Source organism: Tupaia chinensis, unplaced genomic scaffold (assembly GCF_000334495.1).
Source record: "Tupaia chinensis unplaced genomic scaffold, TupChi_1.0 Scaffold000100_1, whole genome shotgun sequence".
NCBI lineage: Eukaryota > Metazoa > Chordata > Mammalia > Scandentia > Tupaiidae > Tupaia > Tupaia belangeri.
The window spans coordinates 1,186,399-1,200,925 of NW_006159564.1; the positions used below are offsets into that span (position 1 = coordinate 1,186,399).

At 39.5% G+C, this 14,527-nt stretch overlaps 1 protein-coding gene across 1 annotated transcript in view; it reads right to left on the reverse strand.

Moving 5' to 3' along the window:
• The window catches only part of TOMM70 (translocase of outer mitochondrial membrane 70), a gene marked incomplete at its 5' end in the record, with an annotated part of 45,806 nt that overhangs the window by 27,100 nt on the left and 4,179 nt on the right, over positions 1 to 14,527 (reverse strand).

Sequence of the window (14,527 nt, forward strand, 5' to 3'; positions counted from 1 at the left end):
TTATTTATTTATTCATTTATTTTCATTTGACCAGAGAGAGACACAGAGAGAGAAAGTGAGAAAGCAAGCCACCAGGTCCAGGACTCAAACCGTGGTTGCCATGTGGGAGTGTCCAGTGCCTTAGCCACCACGCCACCTGCTGGTCCCAGAGAGGAAAGAATTATTAAATGCTAATCAACATTCAGCAATAGACTCAGCCTACACTAATAATAAACTGTAAAGAAAAATGGGAGGATAAAATGGCTGTGTACAGTGCAAGCTGCATCACACAAATCTCTTCATAGGACAGATTCTCAATAGGACTGCTGAATCAAAAGATTTATATATTTCTAGCTTCAAAAACACTCAGTCTTCCCCTAAAGGCTGGAGTGCTTTAAAATATCGCTTTTCTAATATTCCTGCCAGCATTAGATGTAATAATTATGCTTAATCTTCCCTAGTCTAGTTGATTCGATATAAGACAGTGGTTCTCGGTTAGGAGTAATTTTACTCCCAGGTGACATTTGACAATGTATGGAAATACTTTTGATTGTCACAGCTGGCAGGGGAAGGGTAGAAACCAGAGATGATGCTAACATCTGCTGTCCACAGGACAGCACAACACAACTAAGAATTCTCAGATCTAAAATGTCTATAGTGTCAAGTTTAAGAAACCCTAGTATAGGGAACCAGCAGTTAGCGTAATGGCTATGTCGCTGGACTCCCACATAGTTGACCGTGGTTCGCGTCCCGGACCCAGTGGCTTAAAACTCACGCCGGGCGCATGTGCGTGCGTGCCCAAGATCCTGAGAGGAGAATGGAGGAGAAGGGATTGCAGCGCGACCATACCCCCTGGGGGGTGATTTCTCGCTTTCTGTCTCTATCTATGTCTCTGTCTGTCTGGCGAGCGCACGTGCCCTATAGTGAAAACCTCTCCAAAAAAAAAAAAAAAAAAAAAAGAAAAAAGAAAGAAAAGAAAGAAACCCTAGTATAAAGTTCTAATGTTACTTTAGTTTTCATTTTCCTCACTACTTATGAATTTGAAAATCTTTTCATGTTTATTGGCCACTAGGCTTTCGTATTCTGTAGCAACTTATTCATATATTCTTTTTTTTTTTTAACTTGGCTGTTAGTCAACAGTACAGAATAGATAGAATAACTTTATCACAACTGTTATCACCAATCTATTGCTGGCTCATCAACAAACCTCTTGCACTCCTACCTCTATCTCAGTGTCTACTTTCTGGAAGACCCAACTCACACATTTCATGTGTACAATATAGAAGAGTTGGTAGTTAATACCTACTAAGGCAATTGTGAATACCTGAATAAATTTTGGGGAAGCATCTCTGTAGATAAATCCAATTATCCAAGTCCCAGCCACCAGGTCCAAGAGCTTTGTAGCATATCTTTGCATGATACTGGATTATGGCTTGTCAACACCATCCAACTTTTAACAAATATGGGACTATGGAAGAATCCATATACCTCCAACAGGTAATCACTGATAAAACAAAAGTAGAAGTACTGCCCCCACAAATAAAGAATTTGTGAAAGCCAAGCTGCTTGGACCCAGGGTACCTCCTAGTCATAAAGGGAAGATCAGATAGCAACCTTTCTTGGATCTATACTTTTCTCCTCTACTCTTAACTGGATTTTCCTCTTCTACTTCTCCCCTTCATTTACCTTGTTTCCCTTTTGCAGTCTAACTATCATTAGAGTTCTTTTTAAAAAGTATAATGTACAAAGAAGGAATTCTAGGAAATTCTAAGTTTATAAGTTCAGCATATCACATAGTTAGTTTAAGCTAGCCAGTGTCAAAACTGAAATGTGGGAGGATGAAAGAAACCAAGAAAAGCACAAATTAATAAACATAAAATCTTCCACTTGCTATAACAGCTTTAATCATCTTCTAAAACTTTGAAATAGGCGCAATGTTTCAGTCAATGTCAGACCCAACATACAATAATGGAGCAAAAGATTCTACCACAGCGTCAAGTACGGCAGGATATACTATTTAGGTTTATGTGAGTACACTATGATATTCATCTAACCATGAAATCACATATTCAATCATTTCTCAGAATATATTCATCATTAAGTAATGATTATGTAACTCAAGTAGCAACCTTGAAACATATTTCAAGGACACATGTTTCAGCACCAAAACGACAGAAAAACACCCACAACAGAAGACAACCATCAGGGTGACTGCTGGAAATCTTACATCTGAGACAACCTCAACAATGTTCTCACTACTCTGGAGAGAAGCAGAAGTCAGACTAGAGCCAGGGCTATGTCATCCAACAGGTATGAGGATCCCTGCACACCCAAAACCCAAGTGGTTTATCTTACCTCTGTTTTCCAAGAGACCACACAAGCTAGAATTGCTACCACTATAGGAAAATCAATTCAGAGAAGAGAAGAATCTAGCGCAAATTTAAAAATTAATATATAAGAAAGCAGGATAAACCAAATAAAAATTTTAATAGCAGGGGAATGAAAAGTTACACTGCATTTGTTAAAAAAGAATAAGGGTTAGCAGGTGACATGGTGGTTAGGGCAGTGGATCCCACATGGCCAACTCCACGGTTTGAGTCCTAGATCCAGAAGCTTGAACAACACACTGGACACATGCCAAAATCTCAACAGAAAAATGGACTGTGGGATGGCCATCCTCCCAAGGGATGATTTCTCATTTTTTCTCTCTTTCTCTCTCTTTCTCTGGTGTGCTCTCTGGTGAACACACATGCCCTGTGACAAAAATCTAAAAAAAAAATAAAAAATAAAAAATAAAAATAATAAAAAGGCTACATTTAAAAAGCACCCATTATAGGGCCAGACCTATACCATAAGCACGGTGCAGAGTAAACTGGATCCTACATGGCTAAGAGTTCAAGTCGCACGCAGGAAAAACAGACCAAGTGAGTCCCTGCAGGATCCTGATGGGATAGAGGTCAGAGCAAAAGGATTTTGGCATGAACAGATCCTGCTGTGGGGTGGGGGGGATGCTTTCTTGCATTCTGTCTTTCTCTTTTCCTCACGTGTGCACGTAAGCTCTCTAGCATCAAACAAACCAATCAACAAACAAAAAAAAAATCTATCGATTAGAAATCTTTTTTTTTTGAGAGGTTTTTGCTATAGGGCGCGTGCGCTCGCCAGACAGAGAGAAACATAGAGACAGAAAGCGAGAAATCACCCCCCAGGGGGGATGGTCATGCCGCAATCCCTTCTCCTCCACTCTCCTCTTGGGATCTTGGGCACACACGCACACGTGCCCGGCGTGAGTTTCAAGCCACTGGGTCCGGGATGCGAACTGCGGTCGACTATGTGGGAGTCCAGCGACATAGCCATTACGCTAACTGCTGGTTCCCTCGATTAGAAATCTTGAAAATGAAAAGGATTATTACAATTAATTCAACACAAAGAGGAACAAATGAACAAGTAAAGTGTGGAACCAAGAAAATCTATGAGATTTCAATGAAAATTGAAGGGTGGGGAGGTGAGATTTTAGAGAAAAAGTTAATGACATGCAATAAAAATCGATTACTTCCAACATCTATCTATCTGAAGTTCTAGACAGAAAGAAATAAAAAGGAGGGTCTAAGAAAATACTAGAAAATTTCCTTAAGTTGAAGAAAGATGATACATTTAGATACACTATGATGAAACTTCACAATAAAAGTCTTCACTGTGTAGGTAGAAAAATAGATTATCTACAAAACTGATGCCATACTATCACTGTTATGCACTAAAAAACAAAAAACAATTTCAAAATTCTAAAGCAAGATTAACTTAACTTCTTATACTTAGCCAAACTAGCATTTACAGTAGAACTTAAGAAAAAAAATGGAGATACAGGGACTGGCAGGTGGTGTGGTGGTTAAAGGCTCTGGATTACCATATGGCCGACTGCTGTTAGAGTCCTGGACCTGGGAGTTTGCTTTCTTGCTTTCCCTTTTTCTCTCTCTGGTCAAAATTTAATAATAATAATAAAAAAAAGAAATAATGGAATTAAATAAATAAATAATTACTTAAGAAAATGGAGATGTATAACTCCCTTATAATTAAACCTCAAAACAGGGGGTGACCAACATAACAAAAAGCAAGGAGGGTAAAGAAATAAAAAAAGCAGGATGTATATGACAGTAAGTACTGAACACACTGATGAGAACAATAAGTGTGAACAGGTTAGGTCCCCATAATAAAGACATAGTTTCAAATTATTTATAGCCTAAAACAACTACATGTTGCCTATAAGGCATGACCTAAAACAAAATGATATAAAGATATTTTAAACAGTATAGATGGCGGGATCAGCAGTTAGCGTAATGGCTATGTCGCTGAACTCCCATGTAGCCGACCACGGTTTGAGTCCCGGACCTGGTGGCTTAAACTCATGTTGGGCGCATGTGTGCACGTGCCCAAGATCCCGAGAGGAGAATGGAGGAGAAAGGATTGCAGTGTGGCCATCCCCCCGAGGGGTGATTTCTCGCTTTTTATCTCTCTGTCTCTCTGGTGAGCGCACGCACCCTACAGCAAAAACCTCCCCCCCCCCCAAAAAAAGTATAGATGGCAAATATTAATGAAAAGGCAGCAATAGCAAACAAAATAACATTGAAAAGCACCACATGAAGCACAAGCTAGTTTTAATGACAAAAGGTGAAATCTGGGAACTAGCTCTGTAGCAGAGTGGTACTACTTCACTCAAGTGAAGATGGACCCCACAGGGTGACTGCAATGCAAATCTAGTTACCAGAAACATGCTGGATATGTGTGTGAGTACCCAAGATCTGTTGGACTAGAAGATGATGATCATGGTGTGGTCAGACCCTGTGCAGCGTGTGTCACTCTCTTGCGAATACCTAAGTGTTCTGTCATAAAAAAGTACAATTTGCCAAAAAGACACAATAATCATGAGTCTTTATGTGCCTAATAAAACTTTCAAATAAACTCAATTATCTTTACTATTAAATAAAAATAAAAGAAAAACTCATTGAGAACCTAATACACACTTGAATTTAGTTTGAAAATAATATGGCCTACTAAACGTACATGAGAATCATGTTTGTCTACAAAGTAGTTTAACTGAAGATGCGTAGATCAAATAAAAAGAACATTCTGTGCGTAGAATAAATAATCTTGTCTCATTAGCACAATGAACTGTTTCCTGTCTGCTAGAAACCCAAGCCTAAATGCTATCAAAAAAAATGCAAGAAGTAGCAGTTATAGCTAAAACTGACAAATTTAAAAAATAGAGAGGAACCTGGAGAGATGGTTATGCATGACTTCTCCTTACAGAGATGAATACTTTTTTTTTTATTTAGTTTTAATTGCCAAAGGGCATGTGCACTCACCAGAGAAAGACAGAGAGAGAAAAAGAGAGATAAAGCACCCCCACCATGGGGTATTGTCCCTTTCTCCATCTTGTCAGGATTTTATTTTGTAAGTTACAAGGACTGGGATTCAAAAGGTGGGATCTGACTCCCATAACTAGTAGGCTACTGAGCCAGGCCTACTTCTTATTTAGCAAAGACTAAAAACCTAAAGCCAACAAACAGACCCTTTCAACTAGCTGTTTACCACCATTATTAGTTAAGCTTAATGATGACTGCTTCCTTTCAAAAATGATCACAAATTCTTTAACTCCTCCAAAATCAGAGCTGGCTTAATTTTCCTCTGTCCTATGGAAAAAAGGTGCTCTGAATGATGCTGGGTCTGAAAAAGATCATATTACACAGGCAAATCACAAAATTACAAATGTTCTTCTTCTACTGCCACTCAAGAAAGTAACCAAACTATACTTGCAGACAGCACACTAGTTAAGATCACCTATCTGCTCACCATCCCCATCGACTTCCTGTCCAATTGTTTCCTTCAACAATAAAAGTGCAGAGAAAGGAAGGAAGAACTTCAGAGACAGCACAAAAAAGCTTCTTATTTTGAATTTAGGAGAAAAATCTGGTTAGCACAATACTCATATATCAACCCATACCAGCCTTCCACTATGCCAGGAACTAAATGCTGGGACCAAAATAAGACAGAAATTACAATAAATATACTTAAGGAAAAGGTCTAAATTAGAAATTATACAGAAGCACCAGTTTTTTAATAATAGAAAAGATTGGAAGCCACCCCCCTAAAAAAGAAAGAAAGAAAGAAAGAAAGAAAGAAAGAAAGAAAGAAAGAAAGAAAGAAAGAAAGAGAGAGAAAGAAAAGAAAAGAAAAGAAAAGATTGGACCAGCTCCATAGCCTGGTGGTTAAGGCAGCTGGATCCCATAGGGCTGACCATGTGGTTCAAGTGCCAGACTCTGCAGCCTGAAAAACAAACCAGGTGTATGTGAGTGCATGCCTGGAATTTTGAAAGGTGGGGAGATAGAGAAGGAATGGCAGTGTGACCATTCCCCATGGGAGCTACGTTCTTCTCTCCTGCACTCTGATAAGTGCATGCACCCTCTAACCAAAAAAGTAAATAGATAAAAAAGGATTTTAATCCTATTCCACAGAAACCTTTTATACTGCATTAAATGTCACTTTCAAAAAACAAAAACAAACCATAGAACGGTCATTTTCCTCCCTTGGTATACCTTTGCAAGCTATACTAAGAACTTCAAAAATAGAGGTCAGCCCTCTGGAATTGGAAAATATTTGGGAGTATTCTTATTTTGTGGCAGAAGGGTTATGTGCATAAATTCAATAATGCTGTAGCACTGAATCAGAAATTGGAAGTACTCATTATTGGACAGGACTTTGACTGGAATGTCATATCTGAAGATTAACGAGAAAACTGTGGAACAAAGGTAGATCTCAAGTAAGTCAACAGAGGCTCTTGGAAAGTTGGCCTGGCACCATAAAAAGTCTGGCTGGCAGAGAGGATTAGAGAAGCTATATAAAAGAATTCATACCATAAAATAACCTAGACTTTTCCAGCCCAGCATTGTAATCAGTAGAGACTGCAAAAGAGCAGCCACAATCAGAGGATTACCTTGAGGAAGATTTTGAAAGAAGAAAGAGACTGTTGAATTGAGGTTTACGTGTGACTTGTGTGCTGGGCATTTGCTTTTCAACAGTTTGAGTAGTCGAGATGTAAATATTTTCTCAAAAATATTTAAAACCATACTGCCTCTGTTGTTATAGAGTCAGAAACAAAATTACAACACATACTTTAAACATTATCTTTAAAATTCAGGGTTTTTTTTGAAATTTTGAAAGTTGTTTATTAACTGTCAAAACTATGGAGTATGAGCAAAATTTTTTAATATGTAAAGTAAATGCTTGTGGGAAAATGTAAAAATAAATAAATAATAAAAAGAAAGAAATAGAGGTCACCTGCAGTAGTGCAATGTGCAGGAGTAATGAAATGTGCTTCTGGTGCTGAGACCACCAAAGAAGGTGCTAGGTTCATGACCAGACTTCTTCCTGCACATACTGAGCATGGGCATGCCTGTGATCCTGGCTGGTTGAGGCGGGCTAAATTACAGTGTTAAGACCCTGTTAGAGGTACCTGCCTGCTCAGCTCTGTTACTCTTACAAAAGAAATAAATTTAAAAGAACAACAGTAAGAAGAAGAACAACAACAAAATCAGCCTTTCAGGGTCGGTCCATGGCCTGGTGATTAAGGGAGCCAGATCGCATATGGCCTAGCATGTAGTTTGGGTTCTGGCCTGGGTGGCTTGAAAACACTCTGGTTGCCATGTCTGTATGTGCCCAAAATGCCAATGGGATGGAGGAAAGGGGCTGTAGTATGACCACGCCCTACTGAAGGGTACTTTCTCCCTTCCCCCCTTCTCTATCTCGCTGGCAAGTACACACATGCCATCCAGGGGAAAAATTATTTTTCAGAATACTGAAATTGGAAAATAAACCAAAGATAGTTTTGAAAGTAGCTATATTTTTGTAAATGAGAAATGAAGACAGAGATCTAAAACATAATAGGGACATATTAAAATGCTGTATTTTCATGTGGTCTATGTGCCTATCCAAAAAGCTACCACAAGGGAATTTAAAAGACTATAAAGTCATTTTATGTTACTGAAAATCATTTTTGATTTTTTTTTTGAGGTTTTTCGCTATGGGGCGCGTGCACTCGCCAGACAGACAGAGACATAGAGACAGAGAGCGAGAAATCATCCCCCAGAGGGGATGGTCATGCTGCAATCCCTTCTCCTCCATTCTCCTCTCAGGATCTTGGGCATGCACGCACACGCGCCTGGTGAGAGTTTTAAGCCACTGGGTCCGGGACGCGAACCACAGTCAACTATGTGGGAATCCAGCGACATAGCCATTACGCTAACTGCTGGTTCCCGATTTTGTTAGTTTTTTAAAGGTTCCATAATATTTTACAATAAAATTCTATGACAATGGATCTTTGTCCTGCATTTTTTATTAATTAGTTTTTAATCAAAAAATGTACCAGCCCATGTGTGTGCATGCCCCAAATCCCAACAAGATGGAGAAATAGAGGAAAAGAGACTGCAAAACGAGTGTCCCCCACTCGGAGCAGGGCGATGCTTTCTCTCTCTCCCTCTCTTTCTGTTTCTCTGGTTGCATATGCATCCTCTGGCAAATTAAAAATAAAGAAAGAAGGGACCAACAGATGGTGTAATAGTTACATTGCTGGGCTCCCATGTAGTTGATTGTAGTTCAAGTCCCAGGCCTGGTGGCTTAAAATTCACACTGGGCGTGTTTGTGTGTGTGTGTGTGTGTGTGTGTGTGTATGTCCAAGATCAGAGAATGGTGGAGAAGCAACTGAGAGGTGGCCACCTCCCCACCCCCGGGGGAGGGGGAGGATGATTCCTCACTTGCTTTCTCTCTGTCTCTGGCAAGCGCACAGGACCTATAGCAAAAACCTCTCCAGAAAAAAAAAAAAAAAATTAAGAAAGAAAAAAAAACAAAAGAATGTTCTCATTTATTTCTTTTATTAGTTTGCCAGAGGGCATGTGCACTTGCCTTGGGGAGACAAAAAGAGGAAGACACACTCCATTACCGCTCTTTACCATTTCTCCTTTGGGAATTTGAGCGCACACACACCCACACACACTCACCCAGCATGTTTCTTACACAGTAGGCCCAGGGCTTGAACTGTGATCTCAGCCATCAGCCATGTGGGATCCAGCTGCCTCAACTACCATACTGCCAGCTGCCCTCTCCCCAAGAATAGAATGCTTTAACAAGTAAACTGGATTAAGACATTCTTCCCACAACCACAGGCTACACACAAGACTCTAAATTGTCACTCAACTCCTACCACCCTACCCCTCATACATGTAACTAGCGGCTTCAAAAAACACTAATCTCTCTTCAGAAAATAGTTTGAAAAGATAGGTACTATGTATTCAAATTCCACAAAGAAGATACTACATGGGATTAATTTAAACATTGTATATACATTGGTAACAATAGAGATGAATCATGAAAAAATATTTATTTCTGCCTACTATACCACAAAGTATCACCTAAAATAATTCACTGGAAAAGTTTTTCCCATCCAGGAGGTCTTTTTTCGTTTTGAAATGTCAGAGAGAACAAGACAGACAGACTGAAAGAGGGGGAAAGCACCCCTCCCAACAGGGCCTGATCATACCACAATCCCTTCCCCTCCATTTCTCCATCCTGTAGGGATTTTAGACATGTGTATCTGTGCACACGCACGTCCAGTGTGTTTTCCAAGTCACCAGGGCTAGGAATCAATGGCGATCAGCCATGAGGGATCCAGCTTCCTTAATCATTAGGTTACAAGGCTGGCCCTCTATCCTCCAACTTTAAGTCTTATTTCCTCATAATGAAAAACTGCAAGCAGATTTAACTTCACATCATTCTATTAAACAAATTCTACAAATAGGGCTGCAGATGGCATGGAGTTTAAAGCAGCTGGATCCCAAATGGCCAACTATGTGGGCTCAAGTCCCAGACCAATCCTGCCTGGCATGTGTACATGTCTGCCCAAAGTCCTGAGAGGAGGATGAAGAAGGGATTGCAGTGTGGCCATCCCTCCTGGGGATGATTTCTCACTTCCTCTCTCACTGGTGAGCACACATGCCCTATAGCAAAATGAAATAATAATAAATTCAACAAATATTTGGAGCCAAATTCTATAAAATCTTGATGTTAATACATGAAGCAAATTATTAACTGTCAAAATTACTTTTGAAAAATTCTTTAGATAAGCACCATAATGAAGATATGAAGTAAGTGCTACTATTAACCCTTTTTATGCACAAAACCACTGAATCCCAGAGACACTGAGAAGTATGTCCACGGCAGAATTCAGACATGAGCAATCTGACCTCTAAATTTACTTCTATACTGCACGGAAGATATAGATGGTTTGCATTTAGAAACCCTGTATTTATTATTTATTTACTTATTTATTTATTTTGCTACAGGGCATGTGTGTTCACAGGAGAGAGACAAAGATAGAGATAAAGAGAGTGGGAAGTAAGTAATCACCCCCAGGGGGAATGGCCACACTGCAATCCCTTCTTGACTCTTCTCTCAGAATTTTGGGCACGCATGCAAACACACCCTACATGTTTTTCAAGCTACTGAGTCCAGGGCTCAAATCAAGCTGTCAGCCATGTGGGACCCAGGCCACCTTTATTTCCATACCATCTGTTGACCCAAGAAACCATATTTTATGAAGAATATCAATCACTTTTTCTCTCTCTCTTTTCTTTTTATAATTTACTATAGGATGCATGTGCTCACCTGAGAGACAGAGAGAGGGAAAGTGAGAAAGCACTCTCCCCCCAAAATGACAGCCACACTACGATCCCTGCTCCATTCTCCTCTCAAGATTTTGGGCACACATGCCAGGCATGCTTTCTTTTCTTTTCTTCTTTTTTTTAGAGACATTTTTGCTGTAGGGTACATGTGCTTGCCAGAGACAGAAAAGATGAAAGTGAGAAATCACCCCCCAAAGGGACAGCCACACCACAATCCATTTTCCTCTTGGGATTTTGGGCATGCACATACCCAGAATGAGTTTTAAGCCACAGGGTCTGGGATTCGACCATGGTAGGCCACGTGGGAACCCAGTGATGTAACCAGTGCTGGATCCAGGACTCAAACCACCCTGTCAGGCATGTGAGATTCAGCTGCCTTAACCACTACACCACTGGCTGGCCCAAGAATATCAATCTTTATCGTCAGAATCATACTTGAACTCTAGAACTGAAACAAAGGAAACAGTCTCAGGTATCATCTTGCTCACTGCTGACTCCAAAACATAAAGTCACTAAGTGTAAAGACAAACAGAATCATGCACACAACTAAGTCTCTCCTTCTGTTTGCCAAGCAAGCATAACTGAATTAATTTTAGTTGATGTGACTCTATTATACAACAATTAACAGGCTAGTCTTTATCCTGATGGAACATACTGAAGGCCAGTACAGGAAACAAATAGGTGGATTGACAGGCTCTCAAAAGAATTACCAATGATCAAAGCACTAAAACTCCAATCCATATTAAGAAAGCATGCATTCGGTGATTAGTACATCTAACAACTAACTGGCAGAAAATGATTAGTCCAAAGAATAGCAAATGAATAAACATCTACACATAAATCCAAAACTATCTCCATAAAATGAAGGATCAAAAGCAAATAACATCTCAGAATATATCTAAGAAAAAGAGAAACATTACATTTCTCTCTTTAAGAAACAATTTTGTGTGCTGAAATATGTCAAACAAGAGACAAAATCTGGGAATTGTCCCTACTTCTTCAAGAGGCAACTCTACCCTAGAAAACAAAGTTACATTCTAAAACAAGAGCTACAAATATTAAAGCATAATCCAGGTAAATTCAATGGAATACAAAAAAAGAAAATAATCAGGATTTGCTTAAGACAGTGAAGGTAATTTAGGAGAATGTTCTTAATCAGGAAAAGTATCCAGGGAGTAAAAAACAATCCTAACAGAATTAGAACACACAGAGACCTTCAGGAGTTCAGAAAAAGACCAGCCTCTAAAAACAAGCCCTGCCACATGACTACACAACTACACGACAGAAAGCTTTTAAAGATACATATAGTTGGCAATAAGGAGCCACTGTAAATTCTTAGCAAGTGTATTTATAGAATATTATCCTGAATGATCACTGGGAAAGAAAGTGAGCTAGAATTAGGTACATTAATCCACACGTGAGAAAAGAAAATGACGCATTTGTATTCAGTTAAAATATATGCAAAGTTAAAAAAATGCACAAGGTGGTCTGATAGTTTATTTTTTTGGAGAGGTTTTTGCTATAGGGCGTGTGCACTCGCCAGACAGACAGAGAGAGACGGAGAGACAGAAAGCGAGAAATCACCCCCAGGGGGGATGGCCACGCCGCAATCCCTTCTCCTCCATTCTCCTCTCGGGATCTTGGGCACGCGCACACACGTGCCTGCTGTGAGTTTAAGCCACCGGGTCCAGAACTCGAACGGTGGTCGACTATGTGGGAGTCCAGCGACATAGCCATAACGCTAACTACTGGTCCCCTGACAGTTTCTTTTAAATGGTATTATTCCCTTAAATCTACCAAAATTTAAAAAGTATATTGTATTTGAATCCCAGTTTTATAGAAGTAGCAATCAATTCCAGAACACTTACTACATGAGAAACAATCTTTTAATACCTATTCGCCAGTTGTTACTTTAGGTCATACAAAATTATGCGATTTATAAAAAGAATGTCTAAGTGAAATTTAAGGTTGTTATACCGAATCCAGGTACAATAAAAAGGAAAAGCTGGAAAATTTGAGAAAATATGCAACTTCACAGTCACAGCAGTGTTGTTAGATGCTGCTGCGTGGCAGTCTCAGGCTCTGTGGGAGGCCCAGGTTCTGTTTCTGGCCCACCCTAAAAGAGAGAGCAGAATCAAAATTATAGAAGGTCTTAGCCCAGCACAGATGGCACAGTCCACAGAATATAGGACTGAAGTACTGGAAGCCACAAAGTATACAAGTTCGGACCCCCTAGTAGGTTTGAAAACCCTCTGTGTATGCAAGCACAGGTTCCCTGGTTCCTGAGGAGCTAGAGGGCTAGGGACAGGTGAATAGGGCTGATGAGATCCTGTTGAGACACACACACACACACTCTCTCTCTCTCTCATACATGCTATGATGAATGGAAAAGAAAAAAGAACTCTTGGAAGATCTCAAATCTTAGTAAGGTATTTGAGCTTTATCTTCTTGTGGGCAATGACCGTGAAACCATTTAATGGTTTTACACAGAGGATAGATGGAATTTATAGTGAAGAAATTAATTAGAAAAAGACAATGAGAGAGTAGCAGTTACTCAGTTGAGAAATGACAGCAATGGGAATGGAGTAGTCAGCAATTGAAGACATAGTATTTGTGATGTAGAATTTTTTTAATGGTTTATAGATCAGAGATTAGATCTGGGTAACATGAGAAAAGTAACAAGGCAGGAACAGCATTAAAGTTTCTGTTATGAGACATGAGATGACACATTAATTAATAAGGGATATTCTCAGAAATCAGAAGAGCCCAAGTGTGAAATACTTATAAGGAAATTAATATTCTCTTTAAATTGAGACTCAAGAGAAATGTGGGCTAGAGACAAGATATTGGGGTCCATCGGTATGTAAGTATTAAGTGAGGCTACCGGAGAGCAAGCAAGCCTCCGGGGAATGTGCAGGGAAGAATGCTTAGAATAGAACCATGGAAGTCACTAAGGAAAGCAGAGAAAGAGCCTGGAAAAGAGCCTAACAAGAGAGGTAGGTATCTGGATACTTCTATTTTAAAAAGTAACAAGAGGAAAAGTTATATTAAAAGGACAATATGAATATTATCAAAGATTAAGTAAAGACCATAAGTTCTTTCTGGACCTAATTACACAAGATTTTTTTTTAAAAAATGACTAGAGAGAGACAGTGATTTCATTTTTAAGATGACCTATGGCAAGTTACTCTGTTCTTGATCCCATTATTAAACCATTTAGGTATGTCCTCTCTTTGCTATTGTAGAGACTGGCTTCAATTACTGGTCCCAACCATTTCATGCAAGAAAGCCCTGTGTAAAGATTTTTTTAAAAAAGGACAAGAGGGAACCAGCAGTTAGCGTAATGGCTATGTCGCTGGACTCCCACGTAGTCGACCCCGGTTTGTGTCCCAGACCCGGTGGCTTAAAACTCATGCCAGGCACGTGTACGTGCGTGCCCAAGATCCCGAGATGAAAATGGAGAACGGATTGCGGTGTGACCATCCGCCCTGGGGGGTGATTTCTCGCTTTTTGTCTCTATGTCTCTCTCTGTCTGTCTGGTGAGCGCTCGCGCCCTATAGCGAAAACCTCTCAAAAAAAAAAAAAAAGACAAGAGAATAACCACATTTTTTTACCATCAGATTAAAAACCAATTGGATAAAAAGTTACTATGAAGTCAATAATCCTTTAAAATAAAGGTATATTTTCTTTAAAAAAAAATCACAGGATGTTTGAAAAAAGAAAAATCTAAGACATTTGTGCAGCCTGGAGACCATGCTTGGTATTTATGTGTAGTGGTCCCTGTGATAACTCAAGCCCACAAATTGAGAAGCATTATTGATAAG